The sequence below is a fragment of the Bos grunniens genome, chromosome 17 (assembly GCF_055505025.1).
Source record: "Bos grunniens cultivar Pamir isolate PY7600 chromosome 17, Bosgru_T2T1.0, whole genome shotgun sequence".
In the NCBI taxonomy this organism is placed as follows: domain Eukaryota; kingdom Metazoa; phylum Chordata; class Mammalia; order Artiodactyla; family Bovidae; genus Bos; species Bos grunniens.
The window spans coordinates 67,404,683-67,420,330 of NC_141181.1; positions in this window are offsets into that span (position 1 = coordinate 67,404,683).

Here is a 15,648-nt window from a genome sequence, read left to right on the forward strand (position 1 = left end):
AATGAATGGCACAGCCCACCGCAGCCTGGTCCACAGCCCTTCATAGTTTGCAACATGTTTTTCCTTCCTTCATGAGAGCTCCCTGGCTCTTCTGAGCAGCTTCCCAAGGCAGGGAGGACAGGAATTCTCATCCCCACTCAACAGATGAGGATTCTGAGGTTCAGAGAGAACCAGGACTCAGGTGAGAAAGGTGTTAGGCAGGAGGCAGGGGGAACTGCTGGAAGCCCTGTCTCAGAGGATCACATCCTGGGTCGGCTATGGATGAGCTGTGTGACATTCAGTAAGTGGCTTAGCCTCTCTGTGCCTTTATTTGCTCATCTGTCAAATGGGGATACTAAGAAGTTCTTACCTCTTGGGGTTATGGTAAGGATGAGATGAGTTAATAAACATAAATCACTCAGGGCCTGGCACATGGTAAGCAGGAGAACAATTGCCTATTATCATCACTGTTATCATCATCCCAGCCCCGCAGCCGACCAGCAGCGGGGCCCCAGGTGAGTCCTCTCTCCCCTCTGGGCCTCAGTTTCCCCACTGGCAGGATGACCCCTGATGGTCTCTAACAGCTCAGCTGTGTCCACAGCTCATGCTTCCAGACCCAAAGCACAGACCAGAAAGGGGATAGACAGTGGAGCCCCCAGAACCCACAGAAGCCCACCTCCTCCTTCCTGGGCCTCGGCTTCCCCCTCTGCTGAGTGAGGAGGGGGAAGAAGCACAGAGCCCTGTGCATACACTGTGACCTCACCAGGGTCCCAGACAGGAGCTCTGGGGGAAACAGAGTCACCGGCATCCACTTGCTCCTCTGTGGCGACCCGGCTGCAAAGCCAGGGCAGGGTGCAAAGGGTTAACCGCCCGCAGGCCAGGTGAAAGGAGCCCCAGGTACCACCTCCGGACCCCCATTTCAACAGCCAGAGCCCTGAAAAGAAGAGCCCTCATGTTTGCATTGGCAGCTGGGCCAGTGGTGGGAGGAATTGCCGCCCAGCAGGGCCTGGAAAAGACTGCTCATCTCACAGCTGGGTCAGGCCAGCCTCCTCGATGGGGTCCCTGCGCCACCTCCTGCCACCCCATTACCTAAGCCCCATACAGGACATGACCACATGGCCCGGGATGAGGGGGCGCGGGCGGCCCAGACAGGGTGGCCATTCACGGAGCCGCCCTCAGCCTGGCTCAGACGCAGCCCTGGGCACTGAGCAAAGGAAGGGGTTCCAGGAAAGAAGGGCACCCGGTGGGGGTAAGGGACAGAGCAAACCTGGCCGGGCACCCCACACAGAGCTTCTGGCCTGGGAGGACATGTGACGTCATGGGGGACGGAAGCACGGGGTGACTTAGGAGTGGGGAGAGCTGACCCTCCCTCACCTGAGCCCCTGGAAACAGGGCTTCACTGAGGGCCCTCCCCAGGGGTAGGAAGCAGGAGGCTGAGCCCATTCAGGAGCTTGTCCTGCTTTGGGGAGCGTCACAGAGGCCGCAGAGCCAATGGGTCATGTGGTCTGGCTATTGAAGGATGGAAAGGAGCTGACCCACCAGACTAAGAAGAGGAAGGTCCTCCAGGTGGAGGGAACCATGTGAGCAAAGGTTCAGCCATGCAAGACCTTACCTGGGGCATCGTGGTCTTTTGAGTGGGAGGGAGGTGGGGGAAAGAGTTTCCCTGCAGGGCACTGGGGTCTCAGGAGGTCTGCTTCCATGAGACCTCCAGCAAGCCATTTTGCCTTGCCTCAGTTTTGGCATCTGTACAATGGGTACAATCATTGGATTGCAGATATAGTGAAGAGTTTCTGACTCACTAGGGCTTCCCTGGTGGCTCAGAGGTTAAAGCGTCTGCCTGGAATGCGGGAGACTGGGGTTCGATCCCTGGGTCAGGAAGATCCCTTGGAGAAGGAAATGTCAACCCACTCCAGTACTCTTGCCTGGAGAATCCCATGGAGGGAGGAGCCTGGTAGGCTACAGTCCATGGGGTTGTAAAGAGCCGGACATGACTGAGCGACTTCACCTTCTGACTCACAGTAGGCCCTCACGAACCCATGGGGCTCCCTCTTGTGAAATTCTGGGTCTCCATTCAAGGCACTGAGGCAGGGTTCAGAGACTGGACTCTAGACCTGCCCCGTGGAACCACACCGGCAGTCTCTCCAGCCCTTGATTTCTCGTGTCTGAGGTCAGATTGTTCCCTTGCTCCTCAGCATCCTCACTGACCAGCCTGGGATGAGCAATCAGAAGATGCATTGCCAGTAGGGGAATTTCTGTGACTACTGGGGCCCAACCTGGGGCTTGGGGTTGGAACCAGCCTGGGTTCAAGACCTCACGGCACGTAGTTTGCCTCTCCGTGTCCCCAGGTGTCTTTCATCTGTAAGATCAAGGCCGTGGCAGCACCTGGCCACCAAGGTGTGTTGTGGGTGAAATGAACTCAACCAGACGGGCCTACGGGGCTCCTCAGCCCCTGGGCCCCCGACTATGCGGGCTCGTTCAGTCATACTGATGCTGGCAGGCCAGGGCCCACATGGAAAACCACCGGTCTTGTGCACATAAAGGCTGGACCTAGTTCCGAGGACATGGGGCCTGTCCCTCCAGATTATAGCTCTGGTCATGCTATTAACAGATCATAAGAGTAATAACTGTCCCCCTCCAGTGAGCACTTCTGGCCATGCAGACTGTGGAATTTGACCCAAACGCTTGTTCCCAGTGTTATACCAGGCCCAGGCCCCCATATCAGCAGGGGCAGCCCTGACCTTCCCAGGACTCCCCTCACCTGGACTGCTAGGACCCCAGCTTAGACCTCTCAGACAAGTGTGTGTTGTGTGTGTATTGGTTGCTCAGTCATGCCCGACTCTTTGCAACAACACAGACTGCAGCCTGCCAGGTTCCTCTGTCCATGAAATTCTCTAGGCAAGAATACTGCAGTGGGTAACCATTCTCTTTCTCCAGGAGATCTTCCGCCTCAGGGATTGGACCTGAGTTTCCTGCATTGGGGCTTCCCTGATAGCTCACAGTTGGTAAAGAATCTGCCTGCAATTCAGGAGACCCCAGTTCGATTCCTGGGTTGGGAAGATCCGCTGGAGAAGGGATAGGTTACCCACTCCAGTATTCTTGGGCTTCCCTTGTGGGTCAGCTGGTCAATGTGGGAGACCTGGGTTCGATTGCTGGGTTGGAAAGATCCCCTGGAGAATGGAAAGGCTACCCACTGCAGTATTCTGGCCTGGAGAATTCCATGGACCATACAATTGCAAAGAGTTGGACTGAGCGACTTTCACTTTCACTTCCTGGATTGCAGGCAGATTCTTTACCATCTGAGCCACCAGGGAAGCCCCACCCCCACCCCTTCTCCCCACCCCCAGATAAGAAATGAAGAAGTGAAATTGCTCAGCCATGTCCGACTCTATGAGTCCATGGACTGTAGCCTACCAGGCTCCTCAATCCATAGAATTCTCCAGGCAAGAATACTGGAGTGGGTTGCCATTTCCTTCTCCAGGGGATCTTCCTGACCCAGGGATCGAACCTGGGTCTCCTGCATTACAGGCTGACGCTTTACCGTCTGAGCCACCAGGGAAGCTGCAGGCAAGGAGGAGGCTAAACAACAAGCTGCTGGGGAAGTGCGAGCTGGTTCCAGGTCCCATCCCCTCCCACCTGCCCTCAACCCCCCTCAACCCCCTCTACCCCATAGCCCAAAGACCTCTGAAAAGAAATCGCTTTATCTCCTTCCCTTTGTCCCACCCAGGGCGGGGCTGTCGTTGGAGCATCTTCTCTCTCCAGACAGGCTCAGAGCCTTTCCCCTAGGAAATGTGCCAACCAGTCAGGAGATTTGGACATTCATACTCTCCTTCTGGGCAAAAGCCAGCTTTCTGGGCTGCACATGACATCCTGGGCCACAGGTAACATATCAGAAGGATTAGAGCCTAAGAAGGAAGGGAAATGCATAAAATCAGAATGCAAGACAGTGGGGAGTGATGGGGACTGGGGCCAACTGTAGAGTACCACTCCAACCTCTAGGCGCTACTGCCAGGCAGAAATGTGCGCCCACAGTACCCACTTCTTCTTAGTTCTTTGAGAGAAGCTGGAAATGTAGAATTTTCTCTGTTTAAAGTAAGAGTTGCTGACCTTCTAAACCCTCTGTGGGCCAAATGAAAAATCGCTGAGGACTAGATACGGCCAGGAAGGTCATAATTCCTGACCCTATTCCAGGCTAGTGTGTTCTGCAGACCAGGAATCCACAAAATGACCCCTCATTAAAGAGTTCCCTGGTCAATATTGCTGGGCAACAAAGGCATTCTAAACCCCCTCTGGGTGTCCCAGTGTGCATTAGCATATTAAAGGCTCTGGAAAGGTCTGCAGGAACCAGACCTGATGAACTCTGTGAAGCCCAGGAGAGTATGAGTGACCCACAGGGCCTGTCCTGAGTCACAGCCTAGAGCTGCGACTTCTGCAACATGCTCACCAATTCAAAGGTTCACGGGCCCCTGGGGTCCATCTGAGCCCCGAGTTAGGAAGCTCCTTCCTTCATCTGCTGGCCGAACAATAGCTATGGAGATTGTGCTGGGCCAGGTTTGGCGTGAACCCCAGGGACCTGATGCTCGTGTCCCTGCCCTGCCTCGTGGAGCCCACGCACAACTGCCTCTTCCTGTGTCCAGGTTTGCCCTCTTCAGCAGCTCTGGGTTTCCCATCACACAGCACTGATGCACCTTATATAAATACAAAGCCTTTGTCAGCCAGAGACAGGAACTGATGGACAAGCCACCAAGACCTGGTTCTAGCCCAGGGCTACTTTGCAAACACTGTGGCACATCAAGACAACATTTAATCAACAGTACTGACTGAGCGAAATCAAAGGAAATTGGAAGATGAAATTTAAAGATGCTTGCTCCTTGGAAGGAAAGCTACGACAAACCCAGACAGCATGTTAAAAAGTGGAGATAACATTTTAACAACAAAGGTCCGTAGAGTCAAAGCTGTGGTTTTTCCAGTAGTTGCGTACGGATGTGAGAGTTGAACCATAAAGAAAGCTGAGCGCCGAAGAATTGACACTTTTGAACTGTGGTGTTGGAGAAGACTCTTGAGAGTCCCTTGGACTGCAAGGAGATCAAACCAGTCCATCCTAAAAGAAACCAACCCTGAACATTCATTGGAAGGACTGTTGCTGAAGCTCTAATACTTTGGCCTCCTGATGTAAAGAGCTGACTCACTGGAAAAGACCCTGATGCTGGGAAAGATTGAGGCCAAGAGGAGAAGAGGGTGACAGAGGATGAGATGGTTGGACGGCATCATTGACTCAATGGACATGAGTTTGAGCAAGCTCTGGGAGATAGTGAAGGACAGGGAAGCCTGGCGTGCTGCAGTCCACGGGGTTGCAAAGAATCAGACACGACTGAGCGACTGAACAACAACTGACTGAGCACCGGCCAAGTCCAGGCAATGAGCTCAGTGCCGGGGGCACAGCTGCAAATGAGCGAGATCTCAAGACTCGGCCCCTGTCATCATCAGGCCAGCAGTACAGAGAAGGAAACAGAAAAAAACCAAGGGGGCTGGGGAGACAGTGGGAGAGAAAAAACACAGTTCCAAGGAAGCGTTTCAAGTTTCTCAAAAGACGTAAACAAGAAACTGAAACAGAGAGCAATGAGCTGGAAAACCTACTCTTGAAGGGGTCAAGAGAAGTACCTCTAAGAAGCTGTTATTTATACTGAGACTTAAAGTGTGGGAACAAAAGAACCAGGTAGATGGCACTGCATGGGCAAGGGCTCTGAGGCAAGAAAGAGCAATAATCACGGAGGATAGCTTAAGATGAGATTGAAGAGGTCAGAAGGGTTCAAATCATATAGTAGCGGTGGGCTGTATGTATCAGCCAGCTATGGCTGCATAACAAACAAGCTCTAAACTTAGTGGTGTGTAGGAAGTACCATCAATTATTATAGCTCACACTCTGGGGGTCAGATGGTGTCTGAGGGTGCTCTACATCAGGCTGAAGAAGCATTGCTCCACACATTCCTCCTCCTCCTTAGACTTGGGGGACTAGCCTGGTGGTCCCCTTCTCGTAGTGACGGTGGGAGGGCAAGAGAGAAGCAGGAGCTGTGAGGCTTCTTGGGGCTCAGACTTAGAACTGATAGGCTGTTTTACTTCTGTTCCATTCTATTGACCAAAGCAAGCTGCCCATCTCCTTCAGGGGTGGGGAATGACATCCCCCCAACAGTGGGAGGACATCGCAAGGGACAGAGGAGGTGGCTGGGATGAGGATGGTGGCCATGACGGACAGAAGTAGAGGAAATCCACAGCCGTCTAAAGGCAGAAGCAATAGGAATGTCGCTGATGGGTTAGAGGTAAGGAAAAGGGTGGAATCAAGTTTGGCTTCTGATTTTCTCCCAGAGTGATGAGGTAGACGAGGACGTCTATAGCAGGCAGAAGAGATGAGACACGGGGGCTCACCCCAGCTTCCTCTGGCCCCTTGACTTCCTCTTCTGCACCATGAGAGGTCAGGGGAGCCCCCCCGGCCAGCCCAGTCCTCTCTTCGCCCCTGTCCCTAGCCAGAGCCCAAGCTTCCCGTGCGCCTGTACAGTGAAGATCAGCCGGCCCTGCGGTGAATTACGACCCCCATAGCTCACAGCCGGGCTGGCGCTGGAATGATGTGTTGTGGCCATCCATCACCACCTGACGGGCACCCAGCGCCAGAATTCGGCAGCTGCCCTTCACCGGGACACTTAATTATAAAGGCCTGAAATTTTCCCCTACCGGCCCAGGAAATAAAGGCTTTGTTTACCAACTGCAAGTGGGGAGGCACTCAGGGGAGAGCCCATATATCAGAACAGCCTGGCAGAGGCAGGGCGAATCCTGGGACCTGGTGGGTAGGTGGAGGGGGGGGGGGCACAGCGGAGGCTTCCGGGAGCTGTCACCTTGACCCCCACCGCCCCCCAGCCCTGTGCTCCTAGTCTCCATAGATATATTGATCCCAGACGTTCTAAGTCATCTCACCTGTGCCGCGTCTGAATTTGTTCAAAGCCAACTCAGGGCAATGCTCTGGGCCCTTCTTCTGGGTTTGCCAGCCCCTCCAAAAACCCTTGGGGCCTTATGGACCTTGGGGAAAAGGAGAGGGCACAGCAGGACATCGAAGACACCATTCGGCTCACAAGGATGTGCGTTCATCCTGCCCAGTTCTCAAAGTGTGGTTCCCAGACCAGCAGCCTCGGTCTCTAAATGCATGTTCTTGGCCTTTGAGAAGTAGGGTCAGTTGCTCAGTGGTGTCTGACTCTTTGCGACCCCATGGACTATAGCCCACTAGGATCCTCTGTCCGTGGAATGCTCCAGGCAAAATACTGGAGTGGGTTGCCATGCCCTTTTCTAGATCTTCCCAAACCCAGGGATCGAACCTGGGTCTCCTGCATTTCAGGCAGATTCTTTACTGTCTGAACCATCAGGGAAGCCCTGACCTAATGAAGCAGGAATTCAAACGGCTGTCGCTGGAGAAAAGCAGATTTCCTCCAGGGAGAAAGAAGGGGTTCCCAGCACTGTCGGTCCCTAGAACAGGAGCATCGGAAGGAGGTATGCAAGGAGAAGCTGAATTTGATCTTGCCAGGTGATCAGTCCAAGACACGCCTTCCTCCAGATCTGATCCCCTCAGTGGAGACATCACTGTCTAAGCACCTCAGAGAGGACTGTGCAAGCACCCAGGCCCAACCCAGCAGGGCTGAGTTATCTGCACCAACGTGGACCCCTCCCAACACACACACACTCTCTCTTCGCTGTCCCCCACCTCACTCCAGGGGACCACGGGGCTTGGCAGCTGCCCCGAGGGATGGAGGTGGTTTGCGGCTGAGGGACAGAGGGCGTTCATCTGCCCACAGGCGTTGCAGGCCACTCCACAACACCATAAAGTGACACATGGAGAAACTGAGTCACGGGACCCGAAAGCCATCTGGCAAGTTGGGTGTGGAACTATGCTGGGCCTGCAACCATGGCCTCCTGGCCTCCAGTTTGCACTCTATGGCCCACCAGCTCTGTGTTTCTGGGCAAGTCACCGCCCTCCTCTAGGCACTGGAGTCTTTGTCTGCAACATGAGAATAATGATATTCCCCCACTGGGTTGATCCAAACCAGAATGGGGATGACCAGTGATGACGGAGTCCAATGCTAATCACTGACGTGGGTCCCGCATCACTTTTCAGGAATGTGGCTTGTTCACCATCCCCAACTGTCCTTCTGCTTTTTTTTGTTTTTTTAATTTGGGGTAATAGCTACCCTATCTTGTTTATTTCTTTGGCTGTGTTGAGTCTAGTCATGGCATGCAGGATCCTTCATTGCGGTGCATGGACTCTCTAGTTATAGCTCTTCTTTAAAAAAAAGTTTTCACTAACTATTCCACCGTCTTCGGATCCCCCAGAGGCAGGCTTTGAGATGAGTCGTTTGCTTGGAAAGTGCAAGGTAACCCTTGTTGAGGAGCAGAAGAGCGAGAGAAGGAGGCATCTGTAAAGGATGTGTTATCACGGGCAGGTACCACCAGGGTCTCCATCTCTCCAGGGAGCGTTGGAGCTTCTATAGACACATGCCTCAGGGGTATCCTGCCTAAGACGGGAGGGAGCTGGGGTGGTGATGCACCAGCTCCTGTATGTCAGTGGTTGAGGGCTTTCCAGGGTTTTAATTCTCAGCCCCTTCTTGCCTGCCCCTAGAGAGGGCAGAGCAGACACTAGTGGCCAAACCCTCAGACAAAGAACCTTTGGTGCTAGCCATCGGATGGGGCTGGTGTGCCAAGGGGGTACAGGTGGGGTCCCCAGTACAAGCCACATCCTCCTTCCTTCTCCATGAGGAGAAACGCTTTCTCTATTTCAAGACCTAGCTTGGAGTATAAGTTTTCCTCCAGTCAACCTTCTCCAAATGCCCTAAGGAGAACTGGAATGTGCCTTCTTGCAGCAACTTTGTCTTGTCTGTTTCGTGAGAATTGCTTTCATTCATTTGCCAGATGTTTCTTCAAAGACAGCTGGGTGCCAGGCACCACACGGGCCCCTGATCACACTGCATCGTAACCGTTCTTGACTTGCCCGTGAGCGCTGGACCGTGAGGGCTCCATAGGCGGGGCTGGATCAGATTCTTGTGGGCATCCCCAGCACTGAGCACATAGTCAGCACTCAGGAAGTGTCAGCCGATCTGAGCTAGAAGGGAAAAGCAAATCTGACGCTACATGAAAAGTGCTTGGCTTGGTACAAAACCCGCCAAAAGAAAAGATCTGAAGAAATAGCCATTAATGTGTGGGAACGAGCTGCGTGAGTCCCTCTGAGACACATCACCAGCTCGATCTGTACCTGCCTCGCCCCAGGCGCTCCAAAAGACAGAGCCTGCATCCCTTGGGAGAGCCCCCAGAGTAAGAGCCATCTAAATTTAGACCTGCCCCTGCGGGCGCTTAAAATTAGAAGGACTTTGCATTCCAAGATGCCAACAGGTGCCGAGCAACAGTTCAGGGACCAAAATAAATCAGTGGCTCACTGGGACTTAAAATTAGATGAAGCCTCTGGGTCCAAGCGGCTGTCGGTGTTGGGCAAGTTGTCTTCCATAAAGGATTGAGAGGAGGTAGTCCAAAGCCCTCCATACCAGAACCCCTTGGATGAGTCAAAGGGAATGGATGTGTACTGACAGTCTACCTGGGGCCAAGCCTGTGCCAACAGCCTGGCTTGCATTCTGCAGCTCGATGTACACGCTGGAGCTGGGAATTATTATGCTGCCTGGAAACTGATGCCAAAGAGCTTCATTCCGGGGACTTGTCCAAAGGCACCCAAATGACGGAGCAGGGTTTGAGCCTCTGCTTTTCCCTGGCTGCTCCTGGCTCGTTTCAGGGAGCCAGACCACCCTCATCCATTTCTAGGAGGATCCTCAGCCGCCCCCTTTACCTCCCTAAGCAGTCCTTTGTTTGGGGTCATGCAACCTGCCCCTGGTCACACTGATTGGGCAAAAGCAGTAGCATCATCTAAAGTGAATCGCTCACTGGCTGGTCAGAGACTTACAGCATCTGGCTGGGAAGGACGAACTGGACCACTCGGGTCTCCTAGGAGAATGTGCAGTGCAGTGAGCAAGCTTCCTAAGAGGGAAGGGTGGAACAGACCCAATCGAGGAGAGAGGGGGATGGGGTAACATTACAGTCACACAGCGACTCCAGCTGATGTTAGGGACCAGTGGGACATGGCACACACCACATCCTTAACTCATCCATAGGAATTTCACCCCCTTTTACAGGTGAAAGTAACTGCTATCAGTTGGGTTAATCGCTCACAATTCATGTCCAACTCTTTGCGACCCCATGATCTATCCATGGGATTCTCCAGGCAATAATACTGCAGTGGGTTGCCACTGCCTTCTCCAGGGGATCCTCCCTACCCAGGGATCAAACCAGGCTCTGCTGCATTGCAGGCAAATTCTTTATCATCTGAGCTACCAGGGGAGCAATTGTGATTGGAGAGATCACCAAATGACCCCGGAGATAAAGATGAGGTCTGGGTTCCAAAGTCCTCCAGCCTAGGGGTGCCCATCCACATGTGTGCATGTGTGTGAGAGTGTGTGGGTGCGCACAAGCCCATGGGTATCACCCAGAAGAGAGGGCACAAGGAGGACTGGGGATTCACAGCAGGTGTGGCCCTCAATGCAGCTGTAATGGGCTCCCCATCCCTCTGGGAACCTCTTCACGTTTCTTCCGTTTTCCATTGACAGGGCCACCTGGGCTCAACCAGTAATTGCTGTTGACACCAAGACAGAAAGTGCTGTTTGCAGCCTGGGCACCATGGCCTGGCAGCTCTGTCCTGCCATCCAGGCTCCTGAACAAAATAATCAGTTTTGGGAAACTTGACTGTCAAATCCTGGATCATCCGTAGCATGCCACTGGGGCAGCTCTAAACTTCTACCACTTCAGTTTCTCCACCAACGATGTTGGAGAAATAATGGCTCTTTTATTCTTTAATAGATTGTTCCTAAGAAGTAAATGGAGAAGGCAATGGCACCCCACTCCAGTACTCTTGCCTGGAAAATCCCATGGATGGAGGAGCCTGGTAGGCTGCAGTCCATGGGGTCGCTAAGAGTCAGATACGACTGAGCGACTTCACTTTCACTTTTCACTTTCATGCATTGGAGAAGGAAATGGCAACCCACTCCAGTGTTCTTGCCTGGAGAATCCCAGGGACGAGGGAGCCTGGTGGGCTGCCGTCTATGGGGTCGCACAGAATCGGACACAACTGAAGTGACTTAGCAGCAGCAGCAAGAAATAAATATGTGAAGTCATTGTTTGATATTTGTCAGTTTCTTTGAATATCCTAAGATCAACTTTGCACAAGGGCTCCAGGAACGCTAAGTTCCACTTTTTCACTCTGCCACGGACCCTCTGCAGGACTTGCAGCAAGCCCTTTATCCTCTGGACCACAGTTGCTCCCAGTTCTATGACAGAAGGGTAGCCCCGATTCAATCATTGATTTCCTCTATATGCTACTGGGTCCTGCATTCAACACTGTAGGTGAAGACATGAATGAAACAAAGAGGGTTACTGTGGTATCTGGGAAGGCTTCCTGGAAGAAGAGGCATTTGGATGACTCCTCTCTTTCTTGGGAGGCTGCAAAATTTTAAAAAGAAAAGGGGTCCACCTTGAGGGTTCCTGAGGCCTGTTTGTCAACTGGCTCGCTGAATCTGGAGTACACAAGTGTGCACATCTGCATGGGCCAGTGTAGACATGCAGGACACACCCTCCAGAAGACAGGGTTCGACAGGCCCAGAGACGGCATCTCAGGGAAAAGGATTAATTGGAGAGAAAACAGGAAGCAACTCCAAATGTTCAAGGCTCCCTCAGCAGCCACGTTCTTTTTCCACACTTTAGGAAGATGAGATGGGACAGCGGAGGGCGGGGAGGTGTGTAACGCTCTGGCTATTTCCTGACATCCTTCCCAGTGCCCCCAGAGGCCCAGACTGAGTGCGGTTATCTCCTCCCTGGCTGGGAAGGGGCTGCTTCAGAGCCAAAACCACCAAGATACGGGGAAGAAGCATGCAGAATGACACAAACAAGCCAGGCTCGTGACTTCAGGCCAACAGGAATGGAGCCAACCATTCTCCCCAGACCCAGCCCACATCCAGATGCTGGCTGGTCCCCCTGTTATCGGCCACAGAGGTGATGGGAGTCCAGCTTCAGGACCTGAGCTGAGTGAGACTGATAGGGGAGCTGGTGTGGGAAGCTGAGGAGAAGGAGATGGGTGCATTGTGCTCTGTCTCTCTCTCTTCTTTGGGTGTCTCCAGCTCCACCATATAAGAGCTTTGGAATCTACATTTATACCTGCATCTCAGCATCTCTCATCACCTCCATCTCTGTCTCACTTCCCGGTCCCTGCGGATCTGTGTGTGTCCAGTGCCTATCTCTGAGAGGTGGAATCACTTTCTTTCCCAAACAAGTAGGGGGATGCCTCCAGGATAGCTGGAAAAATCAACTCTACAAAAAAAAGAAAAAAACATGCTATGAGACACCCTCTTCTACCACATTGACAAAAATGAAAAGATCAGAGGTATCCTTCATTCGGGATATTATATTAAAGACAGAGCAAACAGGCCCTCTCAAAAACCACTGAGGGAGTAAGACCCAGTATTATTTTTGTGTGTGGGGGGAGAGTCATGTGGCAATATCTACAGAAATGTTAAATGTACATATTCACTGGAGATCAAAACAGTCCATCCTAAAGGAGATCAACCCTGAATATTCATTGGAAGGACTGATGCTGAAGCTGAAGTTTCAATACTCTGGCCACCTGATGCAAAGAGCCAACTCATTGGAAAAGACCCCGATGCTGGGAAAGACTGAAGGCAGGAGGAGAACGGGAAGACAGGGGATGAGATGGTTGGATAGCACCACCAACTCAACAGACATGAATTTGGGCAAACTCCAGGACAGAGAGAAGGACAGAGGAGTCTGGCGTGCTGCAGTCCATGGGGTCACAAAGAGTCGGTCAGGACTTGGCGACTGAACAACAGCAAATAACACATGTCCACTGACCCAGCAATCAACGTGCACAAAAATGTGTAAGGATACACAAGGCTATCATAGTAGCCTTGATGGTAACACACCATCGTGTGTAATAGCGAAAAATATGGAAACAACTGACAAACCACTTAATGAGGACAGGTCAAATAAGTCAAGGTGAAGCCATGCTGTGGGAGCTGTGGACATTAGGCAGATATTAAAAAGAGGGAGCGCGATCTACGAGTCAGGGCAGGGAAAGATAAATAAATAAAATAATAAACAAATAATATACATAAATATACACATAATATAAACAAATAAAATAAATAAACAAAATAAAGAAAGTGACAGAAATGGTATGGGCCTAACAGAACCAGAAGATATTAAGAAGAACTATACAAAAAAGATCTTCATGACCCAGATGGCCACGATGGTATGATCACTCACCTGGAGCCAGACATCCTGGAGTGTGAAGTCAAGTGGGCCTTAGGAAGCAGCACTATGAGCAAAGCTAATGGAGGTGATGGAATTCCAGTTGAGCTATTTCAAATCCTGAAAGATGATGCTGTGAAAGTGCTGCGCTCAATATGTCAACAAATTTGGAAAACTCAGCAGTGGCCACAGGACTGGAAAAGGTCAGTTTGCATTCCAATCCCAAAGAAAGACAATGCCAAAGAATGCTCAAACTACTGCACAATTGCATTTATCTCACACTCTAGCATAGTAAAGGTCAAAATTCTCCAAGCCAGGCTTCAACAGTACGTGGACTGAGAACTTCCAGATGTTCAAGCTGGATTTAGAAAAGACAGAGGAATCAGAGATCAAATTGCCAACATCCGTTGGATCATGGAAAAAGCAAGAGAGTTCCAGAGAACATCTATTTCTGCTTCATTGACTATGCTAAAGCCTTTGACTGTGTGGATCACAACAAACTGAGGAAAATTCTGAAAGAGATGGGAATACCAGACCACCTGACCTGCCTTCTGAGAAATCTGTATGCAGGTCAAGAAGCAACAGTTAGAACCAGACATGGAATAATGGACTTTTTCCAAATTGGGAAAGGAGTACGTCAAGGCTGTATATTGTCACCCTGCTTATTTAACTTATGTGCAGAGTACATCATGAGAAATGCAGGGCTGGATGAAACACAAGCTGGAATCAAGATTGCCAGGAGAAATATCGATAACCTCAGACATGGTAGATGACATTACCCTTATGGCAGAAAGTGAAGAGGAACTAAAGATCCTCTTGATAAAAGTGAAAAAGGAGAGTGAAAAACCTGGCTTAAAGCTCAACATTCAAAAAATGAAGATCATGGCAACCGGTTCTATCACTTCATGGCAAATAAACAGGGAACCACCAGAAACAGTGAGAGAGACTTTATTTTCTTGGGCTCCAAAATCACTGCAGATGGTGACTGCAGCCATGAAATTAAAAGATGCTTGCTCCTTGGAGGAAAAGCTATGACCAACCTAGACAACCTGGCAGAGACATTCCTTTGCTGACAAAGGCCCCTCTAGTCAAAGCTGTTTTTTCCAGTAGTCATGATGTGAGGGTTGGACCATAAAGAAAGCTGAGCACTGAAGAATTGATGCTTTTGAACTGTGGTGTTAGAGAAGACTCTTGAGAGTTCCTTGGACTACAAACAGATCAAACTAGTCAATCCTAAAGATATCAATCCTGCATATTCACCGGAAGGATTGATGCTGAAGCTGAAGCTCCAAAAACTTTGGCCACCTGATGCAAAGAGCTGATTCTTTAGAAAAGACCCTGATCCTGGGAAAGACTGAAGGCAGGAGCAGAAGGGGATGACAGAGGATGAGATGGTTGGATGTCATCACCAATACCATCAATGGACATGAGTTTGTGAAGGACAGGGAAGCCTGGAATGCTGCAGTCCATGGGGCCACAAAGAGCCAGACACGACTGAGCAAGTGAGCTGAACGTGACATGTTAGTTGGCATAGGTCAGGTTATGCAGCGATAACAAATATGCCCCAGAACTTCAGGGGCTTACTACAAAAAATGGTTCATTTCTTGTTCACACAAAGTTTGACGGAAGTTCAGTCCCTCCAGGAGAGCTCCCCAACACAGGGACTCAGGGATCCAGGTTGAGTCCACCAGTGTAAGTATACTCTCTTATACTGCGGCCCCGTCATCACTTAGAGAAGGAAATAGCAACCCACTCCAGTATTCTTGCCTGGAAAATTCTCTGGACAGAGGATTCTGATGGGCTACAGTCCATGGGAAGACAAAGAGTTGGACACGACTGAGCGTTTGCACGCTCACACACATGCACACACACACAATCACTTGTGCACGGGAAAAATGGGCATCAAGGGCCACTCTAGGGTGCACTGTCCTTTGGCTGAAGATCAGTTGCTCCACCAAAAGCAAGGAGACTGGGGGAGTATGTAGATATCAGGTGGACAAAAAATGGCTCAGTCAAATGTAATGATCACATGTAGAGCACAGTCTCGTGTATGAGAAAAAAAGTTAAAGCTAAACTATGCTGGGGAGTGTGGGAAATAGATGAAAACACTTCAGAAAAGATCTGGAAGGACAAATCAAGGTATTGAATGAATTGATCTCTGGGGAGGGGAATAGAATTGGAATTAATGGGCCGGGACACAATAATTCTAATTTCACTTTATATTCATTCATATTGATTGATGTCAAAACAGCATAAGGCTAGAGAGGCAGAGAAATGGAG